Consider the following 19759-nt stretch of genomic DNA (forward strand, 5'->3'; position numbering starts at 1 on the left):
AAAAAACTTTGTTTCTTGAAATGGTTACCCATTTATTAAAAGCGGGTACCTGCTTTAGGTTCGGATGCTTGATCCTAAATTAAAAAAATGGATACCCATGTTTTTCAAAATGAGTACTTGTTATTTTCAAAATAGGTACCCATTTAATAATGGGTATCCGTTTCTAAAAAATTCAATTTTTTTTTTTTTGCCACCTAAAATATCATTTTCCTCGTCTTTTAGAAATGGTTACCATTTTGAAACATCTACTTGTTTCTTAAAATTTGAATTTCACAAGCAATGGGTTTCATTGAGTTTTGGCTTGGTATAGGATTGGTCCTACCAAGCCTATGCTTATGCCAACAAGAATTTGGCTAAGGCACATCAACATGAAATTTCTACCTTGCTGTAATTTTTTGGAGGACTTTCCGAATGAATTTTCTGACGAAACAAAAACCCATTATAGTGCTCTTTGCCTAGATTCTAAAAATATAAATTTATAATGATATGATTTATTTTAGTATTTTTAACATATTTATCAAGACATATTGGTACCTAAACTTCAAAAAGTATGGTTAGCCAAAATTTAATTTTAATTTTTTGATTTTAAACTTTTTGAAAAATGAATTATATGTCATCAATCTACATAAAATATATTCCAATAAAAAAAAGAAATTTGAAAAAAGGTGAAATTTTGATCAAATTATGGTGGTCGTACACTCGAGATTTTCAAAATACACTTTATGGTCAAATAAAAATTTATAAAAAAACAAATATTCAATTAATAAATACAGAAAAATATTCAATAAAATCATAAAATTATCTATATTTCTAAATATATATATATATATATATATATATATATATTATTCTTCTATTTATTATTTATAAAACATTAAAATTATATACTATTATAAAGATTTACTAAAGGATTAATACATCACACTTATTAGAAAACTAAATTAAAATCCATGCAATGATATTCCATGGTCAAAATAAATAATGAGTTCTTACTTATTTATCATATAAAATGAAGATTTTTTTATTCTTAGCTATGTGATGTAGATGTAAAGGAGAATAGAAAAAGTATTAATGATTTACAAGTGGATAAGTTACTTAAGTATTCTTAAGGAAATGATTAAAGATATAATAATAAAATAATAATGTTTAGTGGGATGTTGACGCAAGGCCAAGGTAACTCAAGGAGAAAAAAATTCAAGCTACGGGCTTTGTTAAGAGTCTCTCACACACAAAAGCTTTAATCAAACATAAGAAGGAAAAAGAGGCTATATGCAATAATTCAGTAGGTGTAATTATCTAACTTCACATATAAAAACACCAACATGTTCAACTGTGAAGCCTTCCAGATTGCGGCCTTATACAAAATAAGAATTAAAGAACACAATGTTGGTGTGACCTTGTTAAATGATATAATCACCTTGCTAGGAGTGGCCTTGTTAGAGGACTTAAGTCCATTCCATTAGAATGTCAACTCGATTAAAGGATTTATAAAATTATTATTAAAATTAATAAATGAATAATAACATTTCAATAACAAAATGAATAATAGCTATATTATTTAATTAATCATTTAATAAATAATAAATTACATGATAGAATTAGATAAATATATTAATAGTTCAAATATAAGAAGATACAAGTTCAAGAGAAAAACATAATATGCTCAAATCCTAATAGAAATGAGGGGGGAGACAGGAAGATACACCAAGTTTAAGAGAAAAAGATATTATGAGAAAATTTATGATAGATTATTTTCTTTCATCATTGAACCTTTTTTTGATAGAGAGGACACAAGGCAAGGGGAATATAAAATATATTATAATCGGGAGGAATTAAGCATGTAGTTATACTAGGTGCACATCTTCTAGAGTATTTAAGAATACTACAAACAGATATACGAGGAGCATAATTTTGGAATGAGGAGACATACACCAAAGGAAGAGATAATATGACCCATTTGGTGGATGACATTGGGGTAGGTAATTTCTATAGATGATAAAGTGTATCTTTCACCTTCCCACACAAATCTCTTGGAAACTATTATAAAAACTTAATAGAGTTCTTTCACATACAAAGACTTAGCCTATTTATTTTAGATTGCCAACTACGATTTCTTTTCACATAAAGGTTATAATCTGACAAAATTAGGTTACATCTATAAGATTAGACCAATACACTCAAAATTTAGCATTGTAAATATTGAAGAAAAGTAGTAAAGAGACAAGCTAAAATAGGAGTTTTGGCAAACATTGATGGATAATGCTAAAAAATATTGGTGAATAAAAGTGTTTATACATTTAAAATGATAAACTACTAATAATCACATATATTCATTGTTTTATTATTGCATAAATAAAATGATATATAATGACTAATAATTTTTTGAATTAATAATTACAAAAATAATAATTTAAAAAATAATTAATTATAAAAAATATTATATTATTAATCATATCATTATGATTAAAAAACTTATATAATAGCTTAGAAAAATAATTTTATGAATTTGTTATCATATATGCATAGATATGCATATAAAGAGAAGAAAAATGAATCATAAAGTTTTGATTTCAAATGCAAAATAAAATAAAATCACACAATTAATTTTAAAAGCTATATAAAACAAAAATAAAGAATAATAGATTCAACCCCTACTCAACAATCAAACAGAGTAAATGACATAGACGTAATGATGGAAAATTTGGATACTTGGATGAATCTAACCTCCACATCATTTATTTTTCACTAGATTAACCATTGGTAACTTATGCTAACTTATTTTTCTCCTTTTCTCTTATAGCCGTTGATTCCACAGAACTCAACATTTCCTTTATTGCTCTGCACTTTTCCCTTAGCCTAATTGGTTTTATTAAATTCTCCTCTTTTAATTATTATGCCAATCTCATAGTCATGTAATACTTGTGGTATCTATTAAACAGACAATGATATTATATCTCCCAAAAATTGAATATCTCATCCTTTTTCTATCAAGTATTTCACTTCTTTAATGATAGAATTTTAGGAATTTTTAGACATTTAAACTCAATATACAATTGCCAAGCCAATGTAGAGCACAAGGGGAATGTCTGCCACCAACAAAAGTGCACTAGATGAAACAAACATCAACATGGTAGCATAAGGGATGATCCTTGTGGAAGAGAGATAAACACAATTTTTCCCCCTAAATTAAAATAATATAAAATGAAAACCTATTACTGCTTCAAATCTTCTCTAGCTAGAAATATAGAATAGTTGCATAGCTTTTGATCAATAAAAAGCTATCGATTATGTCAACTCAAAGATTAAGAGTACAAAATGAAATTTATGGTCTAACCAAGTTTCTTCTTGCTCAAACAAGAAATAAATTGGAAATAAATTGGTGTTATTGATTGCTTTGACTCATAGATTCGGTTCAAAATGTAAGGGCATTAACAAAATAAAATAAATGAAAATCAATGAAATTCATGCCTCTTCAAATAAGAAATAGTGAATGTCTCCACTGCAAAAATGAGAAACTTGAACTGTGTTCTTTATTTTATTTGGGGGTCTCTGAAAAGTTAATAAAAAATACAAATGAAAAGTGTAGAACAACAAGACACATAAACACAAGTATTTATCGTGGTTCACCACAAATCGTGGCTATGTTGACATTGAGAGTAGAGGAATATTATTGATTGAAAAGAGCAAGTTTACAAATGGATACAATCAACATTTATAGATCACAAGTGATCAACTGAAGCGACATAATAATTGGAGGGAAAACCCCAAGAGACCGTTGGTCTTCACATACTCAACAATCTCCCACCTGAAAACAATATATGCTTCAACTGATCACTCATTCCCATGCTCTAAATACTGACCCACTTCTTTTCCACAAGGGCAAGAGAAGTCCTGGTAGATCCAAACTTCTTCTTGGAAACAACCTTCCTCAACATGCAACCTTTAATTTCCCTTCTTCTACCACACAGCGAACATGGTGAGCATGCTTGTCAATATGTTTGGAACATTGCTAAGAGGAATGATTATTAGCCATAAAAAATGCACTTTGACTATCAGAAAATAAAACATAATCATCTTGTTTCTGATATAGATTTTTGAACAAGCATTGCAACCAAATCATCTCTTTAGCACCTTCATAAACAACCAAGTATTCAGCTTCAGTAGAAGAAAGAGCAACACAATGTTGCAGCCTTGAGGCCCATCCAATGGAAGCCCCAACAAATAGGAAAACATAACTAGTAGTAAACCTACATTTGTCTCAATTTCTAGCTAGATCAAAATCAATGAATCCTTGCAACCGAATATAATTTCTACCAAAACATGATGTATAATTTCAACACCTCTCATGGAAAGAACTTTTTGTACTATTTCAACACCATATTCTTGCTTCTAAGCTAATAGTTCTTCAGGTGCAGGTTTCTTGTAAAACATTAATTTTGTTGGACACTTGTAAACTCTTAGAAAGTGCATTGTTATTTTCATGTATGTATGTATATATGAATGTATGTATATATGTATGTATATATGTATATATGTATCTATGTATGTATATACATATGTATATGTATACACACACACACACACTTATTTGTGTGTCCATGTATGTATGTATGTATTTATATATATAGAGAGATCTTGTGGATTGTGGATTATATTACCCTTCTCATCCCTTATAATAGCTCCAAACCCTATAGGGTCTAGATTTCCCTTTGCAACATCGTCAAAGTTCATTCTGATCTAGCTTGAAAGAGGACGATCCCATCTTGCAATTTGTCTTTTTGATTTTACCTTCTCTTTTTGATCCTTCTTTCAATTAAGGTTACCTCTAGAGTCAAAATATACATTCTCCTTATACATTGTGTTTAAATTTTCAAGCACACTATGCTTAATATTATTAGCCAAAAGATGGAACGGTTGGGCTTTATCTCTGAAGACCCTGTCATTAATTTCCTTCTTGAGTAATCATATGATGCGAGGGAACATAACATCTAGAGGTTTTTCTCAACATTTCCTTTAAAATCCTTCTAAAACCTCCAAAGGTACACTAAATTCTCTAGCATTGGGTAAATTCAAGAAGTTGAGTACCAAAACTATGGAAGTTCTTGAGGAAAAAACTTTGTTTCTTGAAATGGTTACCCATTTATTAAAAGCGGGTACTTGCTTTAGGTTCGGATGCTTGATCCTAAATTAAAAAAATGGGTACCCATGTTTTTCAAAATGAGTACTTGTTATTTTCAAAATAGGTACCCATTTAATAATGGGTATCCGTTTCTAAAAAATTCAATTTTTTTTTTTTCCACCTAAAATATCATTTCCCCCCTCTTTTAGAAATGGTTACCATTTTGAAACATCTACTTGTTTCTTAAAATTTGAATTTCACAAGCAATGGGTTTCATTGAGTTTTGGCTTGGTATAGGATTGGTCCTACCAAGCCTATGCTTATGCCAACAAGAATTTGGCTAAGGCACATCAACATGAAATTTCTACCTTGCTGTAATTTTTTGGAGGACTTTCCGAATGAATTTTGTGACGAAACAAAAACCCATTATAGTGCTCTTTGCCTAGATTCTAAAAATATAAATTTATAATGATATGATTTATTTTAGTATTTTTAACATATTTATCAAGACATATTGGTACCTAAACTTCAAAAAGTATGGTTAGCCAAAATTTTAATTTTAATTTTTTGATTTTAAACTTTTTGAAAAATGAATTATATGTCATCAATCTACATAAAATATATTCCAATAAAAAAAAGAAATTTGAAAAAAGGTGAAGTTTTGATCAAATTATGGTGGTCGTACACTCGAGATTTTCAAAATACACTTTATGGTCAAATAAAAATTTATAAAAAAACAAATATTCAATTAATAAATACAGAAAAATATTCAATAAAATCATAAAATTATCTATATTTCTAAATATAAATATATATTATTCTTCTATTTATTATTTATAAAACTTTAAAATTATATACTATTATAAAGATTTACTAAAGGATTAATACATCACACTTATTAGAAAACTAAAATAAAATCCATGCAATGATATTCAATGGTCAAAATAAATAATGAGTTCTTACTTATTTATCATATAAAATGAAGATTTTTTTATTCTTAGCTATGTGATGTAGATGTAAAGGAGAATATTAAAAGTATTGATGATTTACAAGTGGATAAGTTACTTAAGCATTCTTAAGAAAATGATTAAAGATATAATAATAAAATAACAATGTTAAGTGGGATGTTGATGCAAGGCCAAGGTAACTCAAGGAGAAAAAACTTCAAGCTACCCTTTCTTAAGAGTCTCTCACACACAAAAGCTTTAATCAAACATAAGAAGGAAAAAGAGGCTATATGCAATAATTCAGTAGGTGTAATTATCTAACTTCACATATAAAAACACCAACATGTCCGATTGTGAAACCTTTCGAATTGTGGCTTTATACAATATAAAAATTAAAGAAAACAATGTTTGTGTGACCTTGTTAAATGATATAATCACCTTGCTAGGAGTGGCCTTGTTAGAGGACTTAAGTCCATTTCTTAGAATGTCAACTCGATTAAAGGATTTATAAAATTATTATTAAAATTAATAAATGAATAATAACATTTCAATAACAAAATGAATAATAGCTATATTATTTAATTAATCATATAATAAATAATAAATTACATGATAGAATTAGATAAATATATTAATAGTTCAAATATAAGAAGATACAAGTTTAAGAGAAAAACATAATATGCTCAGATCCTAATAGAAATGAGGGGGGAGATAGGAAAATACACCAAGTTTAAGACAAAAAGATATTAGGAGAAAATTTATGATAGATTATTTTCTTTCATCATTGAACCTTTTTTTGATAGAGAGGACACAAGGCAAGGGGAATATAAAATATATTATAATCAGGTGGAGATAATATGACCCATTTGGTGGATGACATTGGGGTAGGTGATTTCTATAGATGGTAAAGTGTTATCTTTCACCTTCCCACATGAATCTGTTGGAAACTATTATAAAAACTTGATAGAGTTCTTTCACCTACAAAGACTTAGCCTATTTATTTTAGATTGCCAACTAAGATTTTCTTTTCACATAAAGGTTATAATCTGACAAAATTAGGTTACATCTATAAGATTAGACCAATATACTCAAACTTTAGCATTGTAAATATTGAAGAAAAGTAGTAAAGAGACAAGCTAAAATAGGAGTTTTGGCAAACATTGATGGATAATGCTAAAAAATATTGGTGAATAAAAGTGTCTATACATTTAAAATGATAAACTACTAATAATCACATATATTCATTGTTTTATTATTGCACAAATAAAATTATATATAATGACTAATAATTTTTTGAATTAATAATTACAAAAATAATAATTTAGAAAATAATTAATTATAAAAAAATTATTTTATTAATCATATCATTATGATTAAGCAACTTATATAATAGCTTGGAAAAATAATTTTATGAATTTGTTATCATATATGCATAGATATGCATATAAAGAGAAGAAAAATGAATCATAAAGTTTTGATTTCAAATGCAAAATAAAATAAAATCACACAATTAATTTTAAAAGCTATATAAAATAGAAATAAAGAATAATAGATTCAACCCCTACTCAACAATCAAACAGAGTAAATGACATAACATAATGATGGAAAATTTGTATACTTGGATGAATCTAACATCCACATCATTTATTTTTCACCAGATTAACCTTGGTAACTTATGCTAACTTATTTTTCTCCTTTTCTCTTATAGCTGTTGATTCCACAGAACTCAAAATTTCCTTTATTGCTTTGCACTTTTCCCTTAGCCTAATTGGTTTTATTAAATTCTCCTCTTTTAATTATTATGCCAATCTCATAGTCATATAATACTTGTGGTTATCTCTTAAACGAAAAATGATATTATATCTCCCAAAAATTGAATATCTCATCCTTTTTCTATCAAGTATTTCACTACTTTAAAGATAGAATTTTAGGAATTTTTAGACATGTAAACTCAATATACAATTGCCAAGCCAATGTAGAGCACAAGGGAAATGTTTGCCACCAACAAAAGTGCACTAGATGAAACAAACATCAACATGGTAGCCATATGGTAGCATAAGGGAGGATCCTTGTGGAAGAGAGATAAACAAAAATTTTTCCCCTAAATTAAAATAATATAACATAAAAACCTATGAACACTTCAAATCTTCTCTAGCTAGAAATATAGAATAGCTGCATAACTTTTGATCGATAAAAAGCTATCGATTATGTCAACTCAAAGATTTAGAGTACAAAATGAAATTTATGGTCTAACCAAGTTTCTTCTTGCTCAAACAAGAAATAAATTGGGAATAAATTGGTGTTATTTATTGCTTTGAATCATAGATTCGGTTCAAAATGTAAGGGTTTTAACAAAATAAAATCAATGAAAATCAATGAAATTCATGCCTCTCTCAAATAAGAAATAGTGAATGTCTCCACTACAAAAGTGAGAAACTTGAACTGTGTTATTTATTTTATTTTGGGGAGTCTCTGAAAAGTTAATAAAAAATGCAAATGAAAAGTGCAGAACAACAAGACACATAAACACAAGTATTTATCGTGGTTCACCACAAATCATGGCTATGTCGACATTGAGAGTAGAGAAATATTATTAATTGAGAAGAGAAATTTTGCAACTGGATACAATCAACATTTATAGATCACAAGCGATCAACTGAAGAGACATAATAATTGGAGGGAAAACCCCAAGAGACCGTTGGTCTTCACATATTCAACAATCTCCCACTTGAAAACAATAGATGCTTCAACTGATCACTCATTCCCATGCTCTACATACTGACCCACTTCTTTTCCACAAGGGCAAGAGAAGTCATGGTAGATCCAAACTTCTTCTTGGAAACAACCTTCCTCAACATGCAACCTTTAATTTCCCTTCTTCTACCACACAACGAACATGGTGAGCATGCTTGTCAATATGTTTGGAACATTGCTAAGAGGAATGATTGTGAGCCATAAAAATTGCACTTTGACTATCAGAAAATAAAACATAATCATCTTGTTTCTGATATAGATTTTTGAACAAGCTTTGCAACCAAATAACCTCTTTAGCACCTTCATAAACAACCAAGTATTCAGCTTCAGTAGAAGAAAGAGCAACACAATGTTGCAGCCTTGAGGCCCATCCAATGGAAGCCCCAACAAATAGGAAAACATAACTAGTAGTAAACCTACATTTGTCTCAATTTCTAGCTAGATCAAAATCAGTGAATCCTTGCAACCGAATATAATTTCTACCAAAACATGATGTATAATCAGAAGTTCCTTTGAGACACTATAATATCCACTTAACTGCTTTCCAATGAGGCTTATTAAGATTTCTCATTAATCTACTTACTAGTCCCACCACATGAGCAATATCGAGGCGTGTAGAAACCATTACATACATTATGCTACCAACTGCTGATTTGTAAGGAATTTTATTCATAAATTCCTTCTCTTCTTGTGTTTTTGGGCACAATTCAAAATTTAGATGAAAGTGAGGAGCAAGAGGAATATGAACAAGTTTTTCTTCAACCAAGCCAAAAAAATTCTACAACTTTGTCAATGTATGATTTTTGTGACAAAGTAAGCACCTTCTTTTGTCCATCTCTAGTGATAGTCATTCCAAGAATCTTTTTGGCAACCCCTAAATATTTCATGAAAAACTAAGAAGCTAACTCTTTCTTTAACTTGCTAACTATTTGAGGAGAAGATCCAACAAATAACATGTCATCAAAATTGATTAGAAGAATAACAAACTCACCACTGGGAAGCCTTTTATTGTAGACACATGGATCTGATTCACACCAGGTGAAGTTATGTTCAACCATGTACTGATCAAATCTAATGTACCACTTCCTTGGATATTTCTTAAACCCATACAAACTTCACTTCAGCTGACAATAGAGATGTTCTTTTCCTCTTTGAACAAAGCCTTGAAGATGTTCCATGTACAATTCTTCATTGATGTCACTACGTAGAAAAGCCATCTTCACATCAAGTTGTTCTAATTAAAGATCCAAAATGGCTACCAAAGCTAAGACTTCTTGGATTGTAGTCATTCGCACAATTAGTGAGAAGATCTCTACAAAATCTAGTCCCTTTTGCTGACCATACCCTTTGACAACCAACTGAGCACGATACCTTTTCTTGCCTCCATCTCCCCCTTTCAATTTATATCCCCAATAGTTTTAAGAGCTTTATAGTTGGGTGGAAGTGGTACTCAATCCCAAGTTTTATTGGTTTTAAGAGAAGTCATCTCTTCCTCCATGGAAATCATCCATTGATTTTTATCAGTGATTTTCCAAGCATCTTTGAAATCAATCGGTTCCACTTGATAATAGATTAAAATCTGGAGATCTACCTCCTCAGAGTAAAGTAATTCATAGTCCGAATATTTTTCCAGGCATTCTTCTCCTTCTTGTAGACCTCCTTAACTTTTTAAAATGTTTCTCATTCTTAGAATTGCATCTGATCAATTCATAGTCACTCCCTTGTGAAGATGTGCGAATTGTCTGAGAGACTTTCAAGTCTCGTTCCCTATGGCTATGATGCATTTGAGCATTCAAAAAATCACACACATGAGTTCTTAAATCTTCTTGTGACCGATGTATAGCAAGGCACATGCTAGGAGGGATGAACTTATTCTCATCATGGATTGTTGTAGATGAAACACCTATATCTACAGGTTTCCTAGAACCAATAGGGCAATCCAATCCAACTTTTGTCATTTTCTTTGTAGAGCAGCAAGGCACATAATAGAGTCACATTGAGTAGTGAAGTCCCCAGATTGACTGGTCTAAATTTTTTGCTATCTATCATTGACTTGCAAATGATGATTGTGACTAGTGGTAATGTCCATGCAAGGTCCACTGTGGATATTGTTGTGATCAAGCATAGATAAAGGGAATCACCTAGAAGGAAGTAGGTGTTGAAAAATTCCAGTGCCATGTTTAGGAGAGTTTGGTGCAAAAATTTGTGACGCATATGCTTCACTTTGGTGAGAGAGGTGCATAGGAGGTTTGCTAAGGTTATTTGGAAAAGACTCTATATTAAACATAGGAACTATGTTCTGGTGCACTTCGTCTCTCACAGGATTGGTTTGTGAAGGAAGATGTAAGGTATCTACAAACAATTCTTCATGCTACCAATAATCATGATTATAGTTTATGCTAGTTGAAACATATGATGAAGATAGAGTAGGATATGGGGCTAAGACAAAGGTAGGAGTATTCAAAATAGGCTAGGACTATGGGTTTGGTGAAGAAATTTTCTTGTTAAATAGAGACAAAGGAATAAATTTGTTGGTAGGTACATCCTATGATGTCTATTGAAGAGACAAAAACTTTATCTCATTTGAAGACCACATCTCTATTGTGCATAGTTTTCTTTGCAACAAGATCACATAATCAAAATCAAAATTGATCTTCACCGTAGAAAATGAAGAAACACTATTGTGATTTTGAATCCAACTTGCTCCTTTTATCTTTAAGAACATAAAAAAATTCTTGACACCCAAAAACTTGAAGATTGTGAGTAGGAAATCCTTCTTCCCAGCCATTCTTCTTCTGGAATTCTAAAGTCCAAAATAGATGAAGGACATTGATTAATTAAATACACAATTGTATTACAAGCCTCTGTTCATAATTCTTTACCTAAACTATCATTATAAAGCACGCACCAGATTTCTCAAGAATGGTTCGATTTAGCCTTTTTGCTGCCCCATTTTCTTGAGGGGTGAATGACACAACTTTCACCCATCAGATACCATGATTTGCACAAAAGTCATCAAACTCTAGTGAACGAAATTGACCTCCATTATCCATTTTTAAACATTTAATTTTGTGTCCACTTTGATTTTTTATGAGGGCTTTAAAAACTTTAAAATTTGAGAAAACTTAAGATTTCCCAGAGATCATATAAACCCAAAGCTTTCTAGTAAAATCATCAAGAAAGGAAACAAAGTAATTCACACCTCCATAAGAGGTTACCTCTATGGGATCAAAGACATCCAAGTGTACTAACTCCTATGGTTTTTTCTTCTTGTCATGACTATTCTTCAAAAAGATGATACATTTTTGTTTCCTATGAAGACAATGTTCAGAAAATTCAAAATATGTTGATTGGAGACCCAGAAGTTGATCTCGATTAAGCATAACCTCTAACACCTTCTTGTTCATGTGGTCTAATCTTTGATGCCAAAGTGCGTTATCTCTATCCATAATAGACATAAAAGCTCCCACCTCATCATTAGTTTTTACAACATATAGCTTGCCAACTTTATCCCCTTTGGAAATAACCACGAACCCTTGGTAATTTTCCATTTGTCTGTGAGAAGTGTAAGAAATCCTTGGGTATATATTGACTTATGGAAATTACATTCCATTTTTAATTTGGGAACATGCCTAACATCCTTAAGAAATAACTTAGCACCTCCTTATAATGATAATAAAATCACCCTTTCCAACAATTTTAGAAGCATTATTATCACCCAAATATACATTCCCTAACTTACCTTCTTTGTAGTTTGTGAAGGCTTCACTGCAAGAAGATGCATGAAATGGATCCTCGAAATCAATGACTCATGAATTTGAAGTTATGGTCACTTGTTGCAAGAACCAAAATACCATCATCCTTATCATGAATGTTGTTTTCTTTGCTATCCAAAACCTTTTATTGATCCCTTTTATATTTTCTACAGTCCTTAACGTGACCAACTTTTCCACAAAACCAACAACCATTTTTTCTACCCCAAGACTAAGATCTTCTAGCTAATTGTGAGCTACCATTGTTATTATTTCTGCCTCTATGATGAGTTTTTCCTTTAATTTTTGTGCTAACCATTATTAGAGCATTTCTAGATGAAGACTCTTTGTTATTTCTCCTCATATCTTCACTAAGAAAAGTAGTAACTACCTCGTTATAGACCAACTTGTTTTTGTTGCTAATGGAAGTGCTGATTGATGTTACTATACCATCCCAGCTATTCGGTAAGGAGCACAATAAGATGACATCCTTATTTTCTTCATCTTGAGGCATACCAATGGAATTTGCCTAACATAAAAGAATATTAACTCATTTATGTGATTCAACTTGTAAAGCTTCTTCATGATAAATTTTATATTTGCAGCAGATGCCATTTTGTACATGCTTTGAGGCTTGTCCTATATCGCAGTTTTTTGTTGTTTCATTGTTCACTTTGAAGAAGACATCTTGAGATAGCAAGAGAAAAATCATCGCCATTGCTTTTTCATCAGTTGTATTCCAAATTTCATTTGTCATGTAGGTTGGCTTTTTCATTTTACCTCTGATTGCTATTGCAAGATCATGCTTAATTAGTAATGAATGCATTTGTACCTTCCATAGATTGAAATTCTTCCTCGAGAATTTTTGCTCTCTTGATTCCTCCATGACTCTAGAATTTGTTCACCAAAATCAATTGCAGGCTTTGATAGCAATTGAAAAGTTAATACAAAATACAAATAAAAAGTGCAGAACAACAAGACACATAAACAAAAGTATTTATCGAATGGTTCACCATAAATCATGGCTACATCCACACTACGAGCAAAGAAATATTATTGATTGAAAAGAGGGAGTTTACAAATAGATACAATCAACATTAATAGATTGAAAGTGATTAATTGAAGAGACATAATAATCGGAGGGAAAATCCCCAAGAGACTGTTGGTCTTCACATACTCAACAATCTCCATAGGGATGTCTCCCATGGAAGCTAGAGGAGCATTTCCTTGGCCTTGACTTCTTTTTGGCCATTTATGTGCCCGCTATGAATATACTTATAACTTCTTTAAAATACATAGCCATATTTAAAACAATGCATAGAAACATAAACATTTAAAATTAGAAGAAAGACATATATATGCTAAATACATTTTTAAAGGTAATGCAAGTAAGATGTTTGTAGAATGCCACATAACCATTTTTTGGCTTACAAGTAATTCACTAAAAAATTACATTTTGTTTTGTCATGTAAAAGACTTGTCCATATGTAATTAATAGAATAAAAACTATAGTCACATTTGGATCATCGTTATTATTAGAATATTGTATTGTTCTTATTGGATAGAACACTCATGGTTTACATATGAGTAAAATTAATTTGTTGGAAAATAAAAATAAAACATGTCTTCCTAAGCTTATAATTGTTGGTTTATATTTTCTTGTAATATTTCCTTCAATAAAAAGAAAAAGACTAGGAAAAAGGCCACTAACCAATGAGCAAGAAGAAATTTATTTTTTTAATATCGCTTTATATATAATGTTTGCCTCAGATCATAGCTTTGAAGGATGTTGCACAATTTCCTAAAAGAAAACTAATGCTAGAAATGCAATCAAAAAATTTAGTCTTCTCTCTTAACGAATTGGACTAACAAGAGTCGTGTTACACATGAGTCCTGCCTTATACAAATATAATTTACAAATGTTGAAGGCATTGTGAGTTTAGCTTAATGCCAAACTAGTAGTCACAAATTTGACTATTTTTTACTGATTAATTGTAAAACAAACATGATTTAAATTTAGAGTCATTATTTGATTGGAAACATTTGTTATATGATGGATAAATTTTGATTCTTTTAAGTACAAACAAATCAAGAATTTTGGAAAATCAATTGGCTACACATGTGAGACATGCATTGTCCATAGATTGTGACCAACATTATACATAGTTTAACATGATGTATGGTATTTAATTTTAATTAGGTTCACTTATTTCTAATCTAAAATAATATTAAAATTAATTTAATTTAATTCATAATTAAAATATAAATTATTGTACTTTAATAGAAATAATAGCTTGATAGTAATATCATAATTTCACTAGGACAAGTAACCTCCTCCTCAATGCTACACCTTCGTGAGCATCACATATAGATGCAATGAGAATGTCTATGAAAACATCAAAACAATGCTTGATAAGATTATTATTACATTTAATAAATAAATTAAAATTGATGACATCTAACTTATGCCTAAATCTTAATTTTTATTTTAAAATTTATCTTATCATATAAATTATTTAAGTAAACTTCAAAAAATAATTATTCTATTATAATTAAAATTTTAATAGAAAAAAAATTGTAAATAAAATATAATATATTTTTTAGCCGATAGGCTTGAAATTAAAATTTTGACGAAAAATTTGCAAGTTGGTCGGGAAAGTTGTCAGTTTGGCCAAAAATTTGAAAATCCTTCCTGTTAATTATTTATACACAAGTTTTAATCTCCCTCCACTTTTAACTCTTGTTTTGATATTTATTAGTTGTTATCTCCACTTTTAACTATTGTTTTTCTTTTTCTATTTATTAGTTGTGATCTCCACATTAGCTCATGCTCTGATCTATTCATTTAACTTTTTATTTTTAAAATTCATTTAGATTTTAGTTTTTAAATTATTTTTTATGTTAGTTTAATTTTTTCTTTAAATATTATTTTTTAGTTTCTATAATTTATTTAGTCAATAGAATATTTGTTAGACATATTATTTGTTTGTATTTCTCTAATTAATTTTTCACAGTAGATTTTGTGATAAGTTTTTTTAAATGCTTATTTTTTTCATATTTGATAAATTTAATTTAAATAAATAATATTTATTAATCTATTTAAAATATTTTAGTAAATATTATGTTATTTAAATTAAAAATTATTAACAATCTAATATGTTCACATAAGATTATATTTTAAATATCCAATTTTAAATATTGTTTTTCTTTTCTTATTTATTTAAAAAATAATTACTTGTGATCTCACATTAGATTATGTTGTGTTTATTAAACTTTTGATTTTTTAAATTGATTTAGGTTTTAGTTTTTAAATTACTTTAATTTTTTTTTAATATTAGTTTAGATTTTTTCTTTAAATATCATTTTTTGAGTTTCTATAATTTATTTACTCAACAGAATATTTGTTAGAGATGTCGCTATTTTTCACTTTTTTTTTTGTATTTCTCTTATTATTTTTTCGTAATAAATTTTTTGATGGGTTTTTTTTTAAAATGATTTTTTTTTCATAGTTGATAAATTGAATTTAATTGCAAAATCTTGAAATTATTGAACACGTTTCTTAAGAAATATTCAAATTTCCTAAATATTTTAAATTTTATAGCTATGTTTTAATGTTCAGCTTTTTTATTTTTGTATTTTCATTTAAAAAAACTTATATTTACATTATTTAATGTTCATTCTACATTTTTGTTTTAAATCTCATCTCTTATCGACACACTCATTACATGTACAAATGCACGACTGCTAGTTATAACTATTTACAAATTACTAGTGAATTAAGTGAATGCAATCAAAGAAAAAAATCTATACGTAAAATGATTATTCTTCATGGGAAGTTGCCAATGCATATAGACTAGCACTTGCACCTTTGACGGTGAAAGGGGTTACTCCGATAGTCTTATGTACTTTTGAGTATTTGCTCGAGTATGTTCTTTATATAATTTGTTTGATTCAGTTGTGTTATTTTGATTTCTTGTCACACTCAAAATACAAACACTTTGTCTGAAGAACTATCTAATATAGGCAGTCCTCCTTTTGTTTGCATATAATTGTATATGGATTGCTTTTCATTTTTGAGTATCTTTCAAAAGTGAAAGAAGGTTGGATACAGAGACCATCTTTTTTTTAACTCTAGATATAGCTATGAAAATGAGTTCTTATCTTTCAGTTCCACCGACTCATCTTGATTCCATGGTGCTCCATTGTAGTTTTCAAAATGTATAACAACATACATAGACATGTTTGGTGATTTGCTACCCATTCTATAGACAATATATGTGATTTCACCAATTGCTCCATTGACGAGTCTTTCTTCTATCCAAATGTTTTTGGTAAGCATTACATATCTTTTTAATATATACATCAACTCATTTCCCCATCCTTATGTCTATCTTATCTTTCCACTCTCTTGACCATTCACTTCTCATTATTTATATTTCATTTTCTCTATTATTTATCACCTTACATATCTCTATCAAATTATATCTCTTTATCTGCCCAGTCTCCAGTCTCCTCTTCCTATTTCTCTCCCTCTCACTTCCTTCTTGTTTTCCTTTCCCTCCTTCATATGCACACTCTCTCTTACTATTTCTCCCTCTCTCTAATTATCATTTTTTAAATGATTTGGATAACCTAGCCTTCAAATTATATCTCTTTATCTGCCCAGTCTCCAGTCTCCTCTTCCTATTTCTCTCCCTCTCGCTTCCTTCTTGTTTTCCTTTCCCTCCCTCATATGCACACTCTCTCTTACTATTTCTCCCTCTCTCTAATTATCATTTTGTAAATGATTTGGATAACCTAGCACTCAATATATCATCTTAATACAACTTTCTCTTTCCAAGAGGCTTTATATCTACATGTGATCTTGTTTTCTTTCTTCTGTAAACAAGTACGCTCAATGTATTTTGTGTGTCTCTAAACTTGGTTTACTAGTTCTTCATAATCATGAGAAATAATTGTAGCAAAGATCTCAGTTGTATTCAGAAGACAAGGATCATCTGAGGGAGAATGATAAACTATATTATTTTAAAGGCACGCATTTTGCAGATTCTAGGTAGTAAGACACATATCAAAAAAAAATCTAGCTACTCTGTGCTAAACTCAGGATCCACTCCCCCGTAATGAATGCGTAAAGACTCTAGAAGACTCCCTAGAAAGTTAATAATCCAATGAGTGACAATGATAATAGTATGATTAATGAAAATGTGTATGAAAGTGAACCTTGGGAACTCTTAGGTAATTCAAACAATAAAATAGTCAAATTTATATACAAGGTGTCCAATATATTTTCAGTATTTGATTTTGTGGATGTCTTTTTAATGTTTACCATTCATTTCATTCTTATCAAATTACTGATAATATATTGATATATCAGAATCATACTATATATTAAAATGACATATAAAGTACTGATATATATAATATGTCTAGAAGGTATAAATATACATTTCTAAGTCTTAGGAACATGATTCATAAAACTAGGAAAGTATTTATATGTTGTATGCCAAAACTATTGAGATTTTATATTTTATCTAACAAACATATATTTTAAGTATGAGGAAATAATTCAAATATATATATATTTCAAGCCCAAAAAAAAATGTACACCACACATATAAGAAAAAATTACATGAATAGCACTACAATTATATATATATATAAAATTAGCATTCATTTCATCTTATTTTAAAACTATATTTCAAATTGCTATACATTGATCTATTTCGAGTTATTTCGCATTATCATTCATTTTCGTTTATTTCAAAACTACTATATATATTTCAAAATTCAAAATTATCAATATATAAAATTAAATTACTATACATACATTTTTAAGTAGCACTACCATTCATTTCATTTCTTTTTCTATAATACCACATGTCAGGGCCAACCTGCCCTTATAAAAGAATAATAAATTTACCAAAAGAAGATCATAATAAAATAAGGAAGACACCTTTAAAAAAATAAAATAAAATTATTGATTACTTGGGAGATGAGTCCATGTAGGGTACAATTTTATTTAGCCATTCGGGCTCTTCTATCTAGGGCAACACAATGGTCATTTGGACAACTTTTAAATCTATACAGGAATGAAATAGCTAAGTGTTTAAATGGTCTTCTTTCATCCATCCGAGATGGTTCTTGTGTGGATTAGAATAATTATGTACTCTTTTATTTCCTCACCTTACATGCTAGTATTTGTAATTTTTTAATTAGCTGTGGTTTGTGATATTTTTAGGAAGGTACCTATACTTGGCTAGATTCTCGAAAATTGAGAGGGGGTATAGGAATTAGAAATCTCTTGGTAGTCTAGCACTTGTCTATATGCTTGAAATCCAAGGAAGGGTGTAGATTTGTGTTAACCTTTCTAAGAATCTTAGCACACCCATGGGTTGGTTGTGAAAAATTCTAGCAAGCAACCCTAGACCCAAATGGTCTCGAAGGGAAAAAAAAACTTTGATTAGAGTACATTGATACTCCTATCCACACAAGAACCATCCCAGATGGATGGAAGAAGACCATTTAAACACTTAGCTATTTCCTTCCCATATAGACTGAAAAGTGGTCTAGATGACCATCATGTTGCCTTGGATAGAAGAGCCCAGATAGATAAATAAACTCGTGTCCTGCATGGACTCGTCTCTTGAGTAATCAATAATTAAATTTGAAAAAAAAGGTGTCTTCCTTGTTATTTTGTCATGTTCTTTTGGTAAATTTGTTAATCCTTTAATAAGGCCAGGTTGGTCCTGACATGTAAATATTGTAGAAAATAATATGTGGTGTTTTAAGATGAGAATCTTAAAATGAGGTAAATTGTTTTCCTATATGGATATTTGATTAATAAATTGGATGTGGATTCCTGTCTAACTACACTCTACTAGAACAAATATGTGACCTTATTTTCTTGATGGTTATTGATATTCTATGAGGGGACGTGTAACATTTTCAAGATTTGGATGAGAGATAACTTTTTAATCAATTTTTCTAAAAAATCTTCAAAATTCAAATAATTAATATTTAAATACAAAGTTGTGTGCTTTCCACTGGAAATTTATTCTAATTGTGATGGTATTGGGTAGTGAAGATGGCTACTTATTTTGGGTTCAAATCTAATCTAGTACAATAATGGACATTGAAATAAAAGTAAATGATGAACTAATGTTCTTCACAAAATTTGTATCCAAATA

The sequence above is a fragment of the Cupressus sempervirens genome, chromosome 6 (genome assembly GCF_028749045.1).
Source record: "Cupressus sempervirens isolate cs-2001-9-10 chromosome 6, ASM2874904v1, whole genome shotgun sequence".
NCBI lineage: Eukaryota > Viridiplantae > Streptophyta > Pinopsida > Cupressales > Cupressaceae > Cupressus > Cupressus sempervirens.